Source organism: Nerophis ophidion, linkage group LG05 (assembly GCF_033978795.1).
Source record: "Nerophis ophidion isolate RoL-2023_Sa linkage group LG05, RoL_Noph_v1.0, whole genome shotgun sequence".
NCBI classification, from domain to species: Eukaryota; Metazoa; Chordata; class Actinopteri; order Syngnathiformes; family Syngnathidae; genus Nerophis; species Nerophis ophidion.
In genome coordinates, this window is record NC_084615.1 from 64,660,640 (window position 1) to 64,675,486 (window position 14,847).

The 14,847-nt window shown below is 37.1% G+C and overlaps 1 long non-coding RNA gene across 2 annotated transcripts in view; it reads right to left on the reverse strand.

Moving 5' to 3' along the window:
- LOC133553511 (uncharacterized) overlaps window positions 1-13,811 on the reverse strand; it is a 37,908-nt gene extending 24,097 nt beyond the window's left edge. The window contains exon 1 of one of the 2 annotated variants that reach the window (XR_009806930.1): window positions 13,628-13,811. This is a non-coding gene — a long non-coding RNA (uncharacterized LOC133553511). The remainder of the gene's footprint in view (window positions 1-13,627) is intronic. The other variant, XR_009806931.1, reaches the window with a different exon arrangement.
- Between the last annotated feature and the right edge of the window lie 1,036 nt (window positions 13,812-14,847).

Consider the following 14,847-nt stretch of genomic DNA (forward strand, 5'->3'; position numbering starts at 1 on the left):
TAAAAGTAAGATTAATCAATATTTAATAAAGTGTAAGCCTTTTTTGGAAACTATATGTTAGCGAAGTTGGCCAGAATTCCTTCATTCATGTCTTTATTTGACTGGGACAGTACAATTAAACATTGCTACCAACAGGTAACCGATGTCAAAGTACATAAGACTCCCAGCCACAGGCCAATTTGCAACCCTCGTACCAGGTTAGGCTTTTAAAAAAAGATGAGAGAAGTGTAGAACACATACAGTAGTCGCCTGGACTACTGCAATGCACTTTATGCTGGCATTAGCCAAAAAGCTCTCTCCCGGTTGCAGTTAGTCCAGAACGCGGCAGCACGACTTAACAGGGGCCAGGAAACGCCAGCATATAACCCCAATTCTTCAGAGTTTGCATTGGCTCCCTGTTCATTTTAGAATTGATTTTAAAACATTGCTGTTTGTTTTTAAATATTTACATGGACTGGAACCTCAATATATCGCGGACCTTATCCAAATTTACATTCCTGCGCGCGCTCTGAGGTCCGAGAGCCAGTTCCAGCTCGTGGTGCCCAAGACCAGACTTAAGACCAGCGGAGACAGGGCCTTCTCTGTGGTCGGCCCTAAGCTCTGGAACACTCTGCCGCTCCATGTTCAAACTGTTTCCACAGTGGAGTGTTTTAAGTCTCGTCTTAAGACCCACTTTTATTCTTTGGCTTTCAACACTACGTGAGTTGTGTGGTCCTCTGTTCTCTGTTGTCCTCTGTGTTTTTTATACACTTTGATTTCTATTTTACTGTTTTAATTGATTTTACCCTTTAAAATAGTTTTTAATCATATTTATATTCATTTATTTTTTGTTTTTATCCAGTCATTGGTGGAGCATAATATATATATATATATATATACACTTGTTTTTAATTTTATTTTATTTATTTATTTATTTATTATTTTTTACAATTGTTTTTAACATGGCTGTGCAGCACTTTGGAAACGTTATTGTTGTTTAAATGTGCTATATAAATAAAGTGGATTGGATTGATTGGATACAAAAGGATTAAGAAAAGTACAAAATAAAAACACATTGAAAATAATTGGCCCCATTTGTCTATCCTTTTTGATTGATTGAGACTTCCATACAACTGACCACTAAATGATAACACCCAAATACGTTTTTCGAACTTGTTTAGGTCGGGGTCCACATTAATCAATTTAGGGTAATGCTACATCCAGATCAGGTGTTCACACTTATGATTTTCCTTAAGCCACTTTTTCAGTTTTGTGGAGAAAAGTTTCATGTCCAACTGGGAGCTTAACTCCAGTGGCAGAGAGTTCCACAGATGTAAAGGCCTTCACTGAGAACGCAGACTGACCCAGAGTCGTCTGGCAACCTTTCACTCCACAGCTCCCACCGAGTGCAGTTCGAGTCTGCACACCTTCACCTATGTATCTTTGTATTTTCTTGACAAGTCACACCAGTCAATCCATTAAGACATTTAAAAATAGCTTTTAAAAAAAAGAAATGTATAAAATGATCAAAACGTATGTTATATTTTTGGCAGTGATGATGCTTAATTGGTTTTGACTTAAATATCTTTAGGGATTGTTTATATAATAACAGAGGCTTCACTAAACATCTCGTGGCCTGTCCCCAGACCATGGCACATTAAGACCTATGGGATAAAGTCATTGCATGCATGTAAACTTGTGCAGCTTGAACATACAAACAAGGTCTAATTTGGGGCAGACACTCTAACCACAAGGCCTATGAGTAGGAGATGTGTGATTATAATTAATTTCGAGTTTTGAGGTCCACAGACCGAAAGTGGCCCCTGTGGAATTCACTGTAAATTTTCATGATAGGAAGGGGCGGAATAGCTCTGTTGGTAGAGTGGCCATGCCAGCAACTTGAGGGTTGCAGGTTCGATCCCCGCTTCCGCCATCCTGGTCACTGCCGTTGTGTCTTTGGGCAAGACACTTTACCCACCTGCTCCCAGTGCCACCCACACTGGTTTAAATGGAACTTAGATATTGGGTTTCACTATGTAAAGCGCTTTGAGTCACTAAAGAAAAAGCGCTATATAAATATTCACTTCACTTAATTTAATTTGCCTGAAACAATTTATATTTTTTTGTATGGTCATAGTGATTTTTTTATAATATGGCCATCCAATTTTAGCTTAGGGTCCAAAATAACAGCCAAATATTTATATTCCTTTACCTGCTCTATTTTATTTTGATTGATGTTGACCTGAATTACATTAAATGATTGTTTCTTTAAAGGGAAACACATTGAGACTGTTTTCTTATGATTTAGGGTTAAACAGTTACTGTATTTTGTAGCCATGTTGATATTTCAGCAAGATAGCATTGTTATTCTTACAAACGTATTTCTTGACCAGCAACTATTACCATGTTGAATGCTATAGCAATGCTGCATAAAGAGAGGTATATAAAATATTTGGTCTAAATAATTCCCTCAGACAAAAAAATAATACAAAACTTCATAGGTCACAGTTGGACGACAAAAACATGAGTAAAACTCTGGATTCTGTCAGAGCATATGTATACCATGACGCTCAAAGCGCATTCTTTGGCTAAATAATAGAAGAACATCACAACCGATCAGGCGATTGACTTTCTTCAATGACTCTCAAGTATTAAGCCAAAGGTTGGCCTTGTCATGAAAAACAAGCGCCTGCCTTGAGTTACTCATAGTCATCACTTCACATGATCCCCATGCACGTCACTGAACAAAACCTTCATTCTGAATAATACAAGGTTAATGATTTTATGCAGAAAATGTTCTAACGCCTATTCCAGGGGAGTGAAACTCACTTTAGCTCTGGGGCAGTATGGAGGAAAAACCATTCCCACACAGGCCGTACTGGTAAAATTGTGACATTAAAAAAAACTTCAAAATAAAGAAAACTGTTTTCTTTGTCGTACTTTGGCTGTAAACAGAACAAACTCATTCTGAAAGTGTACATGTTATAAATAATCCTCTTGACAAAACATTTCAATTTATTTGAAAACTCTGAGGAAATATATTGGTGCACTTTCAAAAACACCATGAAGAACACAAATATATATTTTGTCTCTCTGTTTTCACAAACCCATTACATTTTTAACACTTCCTGTTTTGAATTCACATGTTGGCAGTTCACGAAAAATGTTTGGAAAAGTGTTTCCCCAAACCGCCACATTGGTGAAATCTGCATCTGCCACAACACATATATTTATTATCATTCAAATATTACAATACAAACCACAGTTATCAAAATTACACCAAAGCCGAAATTAAGGATGACATAACTACAAATTTAACCAATGTGAAGATAGATAGATACAAACTTTGTAGATAGATAGTACTTTATTTATTCCTTCAGGAAAATTCAAATTCCAGCAGCAATGTACAGAGTTGTGATCAATTAAAAAAGTAACCAGTAAATAAAAGGGGGTAAAAATGGAAACAAAATATAAAACATTACAAGAATAAAAATAAAAAGCAACAATAGGAATAAAAAGTAACAGTAAAATAACAATATAACAAGAGAAACTAGGCAGTAGTGACTATGTTATGAAAAAGTATTGTACTGTTATTGTTTTGCATCCCTTGTCATCCTAGTACCCCCTGCCTCCCTCCCCAAAGAGGAGTTGTACAGTTTAATGGCATGTGGGACAAAGGAGATTTTGAGTCTGATGTGAACATGGTAGATTCAGCATAAAATAAAATAATACAAACATAAAAAATGTACAAACACACAGTAAAGGGTGCGCACATCGTGCATTCAACTAATTGCAAGCGCTGCATGGAACTACAAAGATGATGGTCAAATTCACTTAAGCTTAGCATCTTACCATTTTGTTATTTTATTTGTTGTGAAAAATGTATAATGAAAGAGTGCAGCAATACTGCCGCCAATTTCTGCCAACCACAACAGTAGCAGCTGATTGCTTACACCTGTGCTGATTGTAGTAGTGGCAGCTAATCCAGAGGGCACTCAAAGTCAGCTGACACATCATCTTTAAACACTGTCACGTGTGAAATGGGTGACACTTGATTTGCTATTGCGACATCCAGTGGACACGTTTAGAACAGCACTTTCTTTCACTAAAAAATGCAGCTCATTTTTATATAGAGCAAACTCATCTTCCGTACGTTTGACACGCCGCCCTATTCTATTGCAAACAGACACTTAAAACCCTGCACACTAGCTGTACTATAACATTACCAAACATTTGTCAACATGTTGGGGATAAGCTGCTGCAAAATCAGGGACGTCTAATAAGTCAGCAAGATGGGGGGGTATTGCTGGGGTAAGTTGCTGTCAATGTTATACATTTTTGTTTAGTATACAAATAAGGCACATTCGATTAAATTAGCGAAATCCTGAGCTTTTTGGGATAAAAGTTACAAAGAACACTTAAAAATTCATAAAACAAATCCATAAAATCAACACTACAGTATACCAAGACAAGCTCTCAGCCTCCCTTGCCCTTGATGACAAGAATGTGGGGGTCCTGGCGTCATGGGAGCCAGTTAGCAGCCGCTAGACTCGGCCAGTCGTTCAGATTTTTCAAAAGGGTGGCAGCTTGCGTCCCCACAAATTGGCAATTCCAATGAAGAGGGGTACTAGGATGAAAGGGGATGCAAAACAATAACAATGCTGTAATAAACTGCAACAAAAACAGTGCAATACATTTTCATGACATGGTCACTACTACCTAGTTTCTCTTGTTATATTCTTATTTTTACTGTTATATTTTTCTTATTTGTTGCTTTTTATTAGTTTTTTTTAATTGTTATATTTTCTATTTTATTTCCATTTAAAGCTCCATTATTTACTATTTACTTTCGATCTAATTTTTGTACACTGCTGCTGGAATTTGAATTTTCCTGAGGCAACTCTCCTGAAGGAATCAATGAAGTGCTATCCATCTATCTATTCTTGTACAATTCCTACATGTTTTATTTTGTTAAACTCTACAGAAGAATATTTCGTTCTTATATTTATTTTCCAAAACATTTCTTTCCATGCTATGTGCCTCTTAAAACCTCACTGTTGGCTTTGTAAGGTCATGTTAGCCTTAAACCATCCAAAATTAAAGTCAACCCACCTTTTTGTTACCTCTTTTTTTTTTTTTTTTTTAAAGAAGAATGGATAAGAGAACTAATAAAGAACCAAATCGTCAAGCTGTAACAAAAGTGGAATTAAAACTGGAAAAAATGTATAGATTACCATATACTGCTCGCATTATGGTTTAAATACATCAACTATAGTCTCATAGCTACACAGTTACAAAACACCTACTCAAGTGAGTTGGCTTTAAAATATCTGCTATACAGTAGTTTGTTTTCCTCAGGTCAATGCAACATAAATATGTCTTTCCATCTGTCGTCTGCACAAGATAAAGCGTGTGAGCTGAAGGCAAAATATTAGTTTTCAACTACACATGTGCATTTTCATCACACATGCTGGAGAAATGTGTGTTGCGTCAGCTTATATATTTTCTGTCCACATTTTAGTCGCGCCAGGCCACAGAAAGAGGATGAAAGCCATAAGGCGAGTCCGGCTGGTTGTAATGAATGCCCCCATGGCCTGCACGATATTTCACACTCACTTTAATGTATGGTCCCTAACCGACATCAAAGGCCCCATGCGGATAGGATTTTCTTTCTTTTCAGAGTGCAAAGTCAAAGGCCATAATTAGATGTGGTGGACATTGTGTTCAAGGTGAAGGAAGGAGATGCAGCCAAAATTGATTTGGGTGTTTTTTAAAGAATGACAATTCATGACACTCAAAATATGTCCAACTCCAATTAGTGTGCAAACGTTCAAGACTGTTTGCACAGTTGTGACTTTGAACAATAAAGGTATGTGATGATTTCATTTAAAAAGGGATCTGCACTTCTTTGGAATGTTGCCTATCATTCACAATCCTTATGTAAGACAAGAACTCATAAGGTTTCCTGTTTTTAATGCATTCTAAATAGTAAATAAATGCGATCCAAAGTCTGTTTACAATGGAGCCTACCGAGTCGCTCTATTCTGCCTATAAAAGTCCTTAAAATACATCCAAACTCTTGTTTTAAGGTTGTATCTATACACACCGTCTATGTAATGTAGTTATTAGCATGTTTACAATAACTAGGGCTGTCCAGTGATTAATTTAGTAAATCAGAATAATCACACTTTTGAGCTGTGATTAATCATGATTAATCACAGGTTATTACTCACTTGCATATTTAAAATGTATAAGAAAATACCCCATTTGGACACAAATGCAAGTTTGTAGTCAAAATGTAATCCAGGCACGTTTTGAAACGTTTTACTTAACTGCAAGACATTAATTTGCTTAAAACCTGGTGACAGTAAGTGTAGTAAGAAATAAATGTACATCACGTATAGTTGTCGGTGACAAATTATATCGTCTACATTTCAGTTTAAGCCATCCACCCATTTTCTACTGCTTGTCCCTTTCGGGGTCGCGGGGGGTGCTGGAGCCTATCTCAGCTGCAATAGAGCGGAAGGCGGGTTACACCCTGGACAAGTCGCCACCTCATCGCAGAGCCAACACAGAAAGACGGACAACATTCACACTATAGGGTCAGTTTCAGTTTATTTCGAACATGCATACGATACAATGTAACGCATGACATATTTCCACTTGTTTCATTGCAGCACGTTCGAAAAGTAGTAGGAATAAGCTGAGTTTATTTAATCCTATACCTTTTCATATTTTAGCAATATTTCCTTGTTTTCTGTAACAGAACAGTGAATAAATAATTAACATAGTAAGTAAACATATATCAAATACAGAAATAATCTTTATTTAGAAAAAAGAAAAAAGTTCAAGATGTTCATAATTGTTCTTTGTACTTTGTGAACACTTGTAGTGTGAACAGTCTATTAAACTGAATTATAAAGGTGCTTTGTTGGATTTCTTTGGTAAATCCATTCCATTATTTAATTTCACATACTGATATGCTCAAGGTTTTTAGTGTTGTACGTCCATAGAAATGCACTGTATGTGGACAAAAATATCAACAGTAGTATTGTAAATGATATGTGTTTAGCTGTTGAGGAACTCTTTGAATGCGTCACTGTGGAATTGCCATTTTTAAACAGGAAACACATTATTGTAAGCTGCGTTTATAGAACACCCGGATCCGACTTGAAAATATTTAATGAATGGATGGAAAAATGAAAAGGAACAAAAAATATATAGTATGCGGTGACTTTAATATCAACCTTTTGAATCCTAATAAGCACAACCACAGAGCAGAATTTATTGACAGCATGTTCTCCATGGGCTGAATACAAGACCCACAAGAATCACAACACACAGCACCACACGTATTGGCAACATATTCTGTAACATTGTAGGTCAGACTGTAACTGGAGGCTTGTTAGTGAGTGACGTCAGTGATCATTTACCGGTGTTCATGGTGTACAATAATAACCGCAAAATATCCAAACCTTTAAAAAGTGAATATTATCGAAGAGCCACAACTGAACGCTCATTAACAGCACTTGAAAATGATTTAGCGAAACAAAACTGGGTTTCTGTTTTTCAAACGTCAGATGTAAATGCAACTTATAATTTTTTTCATTACATTTTTTTCTCACTTTATGATACACACTGCCCCATCAAAAAATGCACTTTAAGTAACTCCAAAAAAAACTCCCTGGATAACCAAAGGGCTTGCGAACGCTTGCAAAAAGAACATTTATATAGGACTTTTTGTAGGCATCAAACCATAGAAAATGAACTAAAGTACAAAACCTATAAAAATAAATTAACCAGCATATTAAGAGCAAGCAGGAAAGAATAAACCACCAAACTATTAATCCAAAAGAAAAATTATATAAAGGGAATTTGGAAGGTATTAAATACAATTATTGGGCATGGTTCAAACTGTCCTTGTTATCCGGAGTTTTTTGTTGAGAACGATCAAATCATAACTGACAAGAAGATGATTGCTGACAGCTTTAATATGTTTTTTGTTAATATTGGGCCTAAACTGGCAAAAAAAATCCCAATAGATGAACAGCCCATGGAATTAATTGAAAAACATCCTTATTCAATGTTCCTTACTCCAACTGTCGAAAAGGAAGTCTTGGAGGTTATTCAGAAAAGCAAGAACAAAACATCACGTGACATTTATGACCTCGACATGAGGACGGTCCGGAACCTAGCGGAAGAAATCAAACCATTCACACACATCAGCAATTTATCTTTTCGACTTGTACAATTTCCTTCACAAATAAAACTCTCCAAAGTCATCCTTATCTTCAAATCTGGAGACAAACACCACCTTACAATTTACCGGCCTGTCTCCCTCCTGCAGCAATTATCAAAAATATTGGAAAAATTATTTGATAATAAACTTTGTGGCTTCATTGAAAAGCACAAATTATCTGATTGACAAAATAGGTCAACTTCATTAGCCTTAATTGATTTAATAGAAGATTACTAATGGTATTAAGAATAAATTTGTAATAGGAATTTTTATTGACCTACAAAAGGCTTTCGATACCATTGACCACCAGATTTTGGAAAATAAACTGGAAAACTACAGCATAAGGGGATTGGCAGGGAAATGACTGGAGAGCTACTTAAATGAGAGACAGCAGATTGTTCAGATGGACCAACATCAATCTACACATGAACAGAACCTGTGGAGTCCCCCAGGGCTCGATACTGGGACCCACACGAATTTAAAAAATATATATCAACGAAATATGTAAAGTATCAACACTGCTGAAGTTCATCCTCTTTGCTGATGATACAACAATCACATGTGCAGGTGATGACATGAAGCAACTTCTGGCCTCTGTAACTGAGGAGATGATAAAGTGAAAAAACTTGGTGTAATATGAACAAATTGTCTCTGAATTTAAAGAAGACCAAAACAATGCTCTTTAGCAATCGCAAAAGTATAATACCGATCAGGATTGTTGCTGATGATACACCAATAGAATATGTTCAACAAAATTATTTCTTAGGAGTGGTAATAGATGAAAATATCTCATGGAAGCCTCATATAAGTTACCTGAGGACAAAAGTTGCTAAATATGTTGGAATGATGAGGAGATCATGTCATTTATTGAACACCAATGCTCTGCTGTTATTTTATCATTCATTTATTATGTCATATTTAAACGATTGTGTTGAAGTCTGGGGAAATTGTTATAAATCACATTTACAGCCTTTAGTCACTCTGCAGAAAAAGGCTATCAGGATTGTGTCCAATGTTCACTACAGACATCATTCAAATCCACTATTTATGGACTTAAAGCAAATTAAACTGAACGATGTGATCAACTTTAAAACTGCTCAAATTATGTTTAGGGCATCCCAAAACTCTCTACCATCCAATATACAGAACCTATTCCATGACAGAGATGATTACCATAGTTACAGTTCAAGAGGAAACAAATCATATTTGCCTAAATTTAGCACAACTTTAAAATCAATGTGCATTTCAGTGCGTGGAGTCAGTCTGTGGAACAACTCATGGGACAACTTAAAAATGTGTTCAACAATGATTTAGTTTAAAACACTGTTTAAAAAAGAAGAACGAGGAGGAAAGAGGGTGATGCCCTCAGCACAGAGCGATGGGATAGATGTCTATGGTCAGAGAGTGTTTGGGCCTGTGTGTGTGTGTGTTTGTTTGTTTGTTCTCGTCTCATAATAACAGTTGTACTATAGTATTGTTAGTGTAAAATAGTTTTTCTTGTTTTTTTTATATAATATTGTTCTTGTATTATATTGTTTATGTTAAATGTGGAATGAGTGAGAGGGGTTGGGATAGTATAAGCATCTGCTTCATCCAACCCCTTTTCAAGCCTTGCGTGATTATCTCTGCCAAAATGTAAAAAAAAAAAAAAGGGAAAAAATAGTGTTTTGTTGTACTGTTCAGGTTTGAAATAAATATTTCAATCAAACAAATGTTTTAAATTTGATTGTCCTCTAAGCTTATATTTCTCTTTTGTTTAGAGTTGTTGTAACAGGTTATAGTTTCCTTTGAACATCATTTTAGCTGTTTGTAAATGCACCAAATTGTTGAATTTCTATCATTTTTAATTTACTAAATAATGGGTTCGTATGTTCTCTATATCCAGCATTATATATTATTCTAAGTGATCTTTTTAGTAACACCGTTAAGGAATGAAGCACACATTTGTAGTTTCTTATATTTCTGCACAATAACTCAAATAGTAACACTAGCGAGCAGTAAGAATATGAAGTGATTTTTAGTCTAGAACATATTTTGCTTTATTTTAATTTTTTTTGTTAAATCTATTTACACTGCAGCAGCATATGTTTTACTATCTATTGCATTGCTCGTCTCTTCCGTTATTTCCATTAATACCATTGATGTTGAAATGTTGGCTCTGTATCTGTATTGGTTGTCTGTGAGTGTTTTTTTTTATTTTTATTTATGAATGTGTCCAATCTGTTGTTAAAAAGTTTTTCAACAATTTTAGAAAACTGTAGAAGTAGAGAAACAGGTCCGTAGTTTGTAAACTGGTGTTTGTCACCAGTCTTGTAAACAATGTTGACTAATTTCACACCATTATTATTACTACTAAGCAAGATGATCTGGATTCAGGAGCACATTCATCTACACTTATAGAGACTATAGAAACAACATTAGAGATTGCTGATCAAGAAAATATAGACCTGGAAAAACTTCTGCAACAAAGACCATAAAAGCCAGGATTTGGAGAATGATTTAGATCCAGATGAAAAATGTTTCTCCCACTTCAGTAACAATTGTTTATCACACAAATGAAAAATATAATAGAAACATTGAATGTGACAACAAACTGTCAATTATTCATGTCAACAGCAGAAGCTTGTACGCAAATTACAACAACATGAAGGAAGCGATATTTAAACTAATTCACTGAACCCTTCAACGTGATAGCTGACAAAAAAACATGGATTGATGATAAAGGAAAATATTTTGATTTGGAAATAAATTACATCAACAGAACCAACAAAAACAGAGAAGTAACGGTGTACCTGGTGAAGAGTCTGAACTACAAAGTGTTAATAAATGTCACTTGCTCGTGATAATATCTTAGAATGCATAAAGTCAAGTATTGAAACGTTTGAGGACTGAATCAAAACATTTTTAATATTAAGTGGTTACTTTAATATTAAACTATTTAACCCTAATAAGCAAAGGCAACAATGTATAGCATTAGTTTGTATCGTAAAATCACAAAGCAAGGCAGAATCACAGGACATTGTGTCGCGCTTAGTGATTATATTTTTACCAATGATTTTGATACTACAAGCGATCTGCTCAAAAAGGACAACGATCATCTGCCAGTTTTCACAAACTACAAAAAGAGCAACACGGACAACAAAAATACATTACAAAGACCATGAACTGAGAAGAGTATGATTGCTTTAAAAAAAAAATCTAGAAAACCAAAAATGTTTACAGTAAAAATGATGTAGATAAAGTATAAGGTAAGGTTTTAAACACATTTCTAATGCTTTATTTATGACAAAAGCATCATAAACTGGGGGTAGGTGATATCTGGAGGTCCCTTCCAAGGTTTCTAATTTTTGTCATTGGGTTTAGTTTTTTCTTGCCCCGATGTGGGATCAGAGCCGAGGATGTTAAGGTTTATGAAGCCCTTTAAGGAATTTGTGAAAAAGGACTATATAAATAAACTTTGATTGATTAATAATGCTAATAATGTAAACACCTTGTGATTGCTAGAAATACCAATTCTTCTTAATCATATACAGTGTTCTGCTTTTTTTAGCTGTGCTTATCCCACACTTGAAAGGATGTACAAATGCTGAATATGGCTTCTGGATTTCACCCAAAAAGACCAGTCATTTTTTTTCACCCTTCTATTTTCCTTTAGTTTGCAACAATTTATTCAAACAATGAAACAGCTTATTTTGCCTTTTTTTTTGCAGCCTTTGGTAGCTTTTAGGAGCTTTTGGAGTCTTTGGTAGCTTTTTGTAGTCTTTAGGATCTTTTAGCAGTCTTAGTTTTTAGCTTTTAGGTGAAAAACCTTGAAGGACAAAACACCACAAGATTAACATGCTGTACAAAATCAATCAATTATTAATCCCATAATTTACAATTACTAATTAGGCTATCGAACTTTTAACCATTAAACAAGTGTGATAAAATTGACTAATATTTTCCCTTTAAGTTAAAACAGATTTTAAATAACTTGTCAACATAAATGCACCAAGATACATATTAAATACGTTTAACCCCAGAAACAATTAAATGCATCAGAAAACCCAATATGCAGATACATAAATCCATCCATCCATTTTCTACCGCTTATTCCCTTTCGGGGTCGCTGGCGCCTATCTCAGCTACAATCGGGCGGAAGGCGGGGTACACCCTGGACAAGTCGCCACCTCATCGCAGGGCCAACACAGATAGACAGACAACATTCACACACTAGGGTCAATTTAGTGTTGCCAATCAACCTATCCCCAGGTGCATGTCTTTGGAAGTGGGAGGAAGCCCGAGTACCCGGAGGGAACCCACGCAGTCACGGGGAGAACATGCAAACTCCACACAGAAAGATCCAGAGCCTGGATTTGAACCAAGGACTGCAGGACCTTCGTATTCTGAGGCAGACGCACTAACCCCTCTTCCACCGTGAAACCCCAGATACATAAATACCTCACCAATTAACCACCTATTTTATATACATATTTAATATACGGATCCTGATCGGCGCGGCGTCTTCAGTAATGCGGACGTTGTACCGATCCGTTGTGGTGAAGAAAGAGCTGAGCCGGAAGGCAAAGCTCTCAATTTACCGGTCGATCTACGTTCCCATCCTCACCTATGGTCAGAGCTTTGGGTCATGACCGAAAGGATTAGATCACGGGTACAAGCGACCGAAATGAGTTTCCTCTGCCGGGTGGCGAGGCTCTCCTTTAGAGATAGGGTGAGAAGCTCTGTCATATGGGAGGAACTCAAAGTAAAACCGCTGCTCCTTCACATCGAGAGGAGCCAGATGAGGTGGTTCGGACATCTGGTCAGGATGCCACCCGAACGCCTCCCTAGGGAGGTGTTTAGGACACGTCCAACTGGTAGGAGGCCACGGGGAAGACCCAGGACACATTGGGAAGACTATGTCTCCCGGATGGCCTGGGAACGCCTCGGGATCCCCCGGGAGGAGCTAGACGAAACGGCTGGGGAGATGGAAGTCTGGGCTTCCATGCTTAGGCTGCTGCCCACGCGACCCGACCTCGGATAAGCGGAAGAAGATGGATGGATTTAATATACATATCCAACATAGATGCATTATCAATTTAGCAGTGAAACACCCAATCTTAAAAGCTGTCTACTGGTAGAAAAATTACAAGTTTCCTAAGCCCTCACTCACAGCCAATGATCCAGCACAGTTCAATCCAACATTTGAAATTGAGCAACTTCACCCTCCGGATGAAGCAAACTGTTCCAACATTTATCAGACCAAGTAAAGAATATGCGTTACCATTTCCTTCCCAATGTTTTTAACAAACTGTGTATTTAGCCTCCAGACAAGGCACACTACATGCACACTACCTCTCCCACTCCATCCCATCTCACCAGTGCAACAGGTAAGTCACACCCACAAAGAGAAATAAAGCTTAAACTTACCGGCTGTCCGTTCAGCTTTTGGTTTTGATACTTTTTTGGCACAACTCTGGGTTAAAATCAAGGATAGTGAACTTTCTTCCAGTCAGCGCTGCGGTGGCGTCTTATGCACTCCTTGATTAGACGCAGCTGTCTAATTATCGGGCTCGCGCACCAGCAGGTGAGACGGGAGCGCGCTGCGCGAATAGATCGGCTTTGATCATATAAACAGACTGGCTGAACTAATGCCGAATATATATATATATATATATATATATTATTTTTTTTGTTTGTTTTTTTGTTTTTTGTTTTTTTGTTTGTTTGTTTGTTTGTTTGTTTGTTTTTAAATGGGGTTTGGCTGGTTGCCAATTAAGTCGCCGCTTTTGCGAGCTCGCGCATCAGCTGACGAGACAGCTGTTTGCCGCTACAATCACTTTTTAAAACAACATCCAGCGCCCTGCCCCCCGCAACCCCAAAGGGAATAAGCGGCAGGAAATGGATGGATGGATGGATGGATGGATTAAACCAGTGGTTCTCAGCCTTTTTTCATTGATGTACCCCCTGTGAACATTTTTTTTAATTCAAGTACCCCCTAATCAGAGCAAAGGATTTTTGGTTGAAAAAAAGAGATGAAGAAGTAAAATACAACACAAAATCTTCAGTTTCTGATTTATTAAATTGTATAACAGTGCAAAATATTGCCCATTTGTAGTGGTATTTCTTGAAGTCCATCCATCCATCCATTTCCTACCGCTTATTCCATTTCGGGGTCGCGGGGGGGGGGGGGGCCTATCTCAGCTACAATCGGGCGGAAGGCGGGGTACACCCTGGACAAGTCGCCACCTCATCGCAGGGCCAACACAGATAGACAGACAACATTCACACTCACATTCACACACTAGGGCCAATTTAGTGTTGCCAATCAACCTATCCCCAGGTGCATGTCTTTGGAGGTGGGAGGAAGCCGGAATACCTGGAGGGAACCCACGCAGTCGCGGGGAGAACATGCAAACTCCACACAGAAAGATCCCGAGCCTGGATTTGAACCCAGGACTGCAGGACCTTCGTATTGTGAGGCAGACGCACTAACCCCTCTTCCACCGTGAAGCCCTTTCTTGAAGTATTTGTAAAAAAATATATAAAAATAACTAAAAACTAGTTGAAAAATAAACAAGTGATTAAATTATAAATAAAGATTTCTACACATAGAAGTAATCATCAACTTAAAGTGCCCTCTCTGGGGA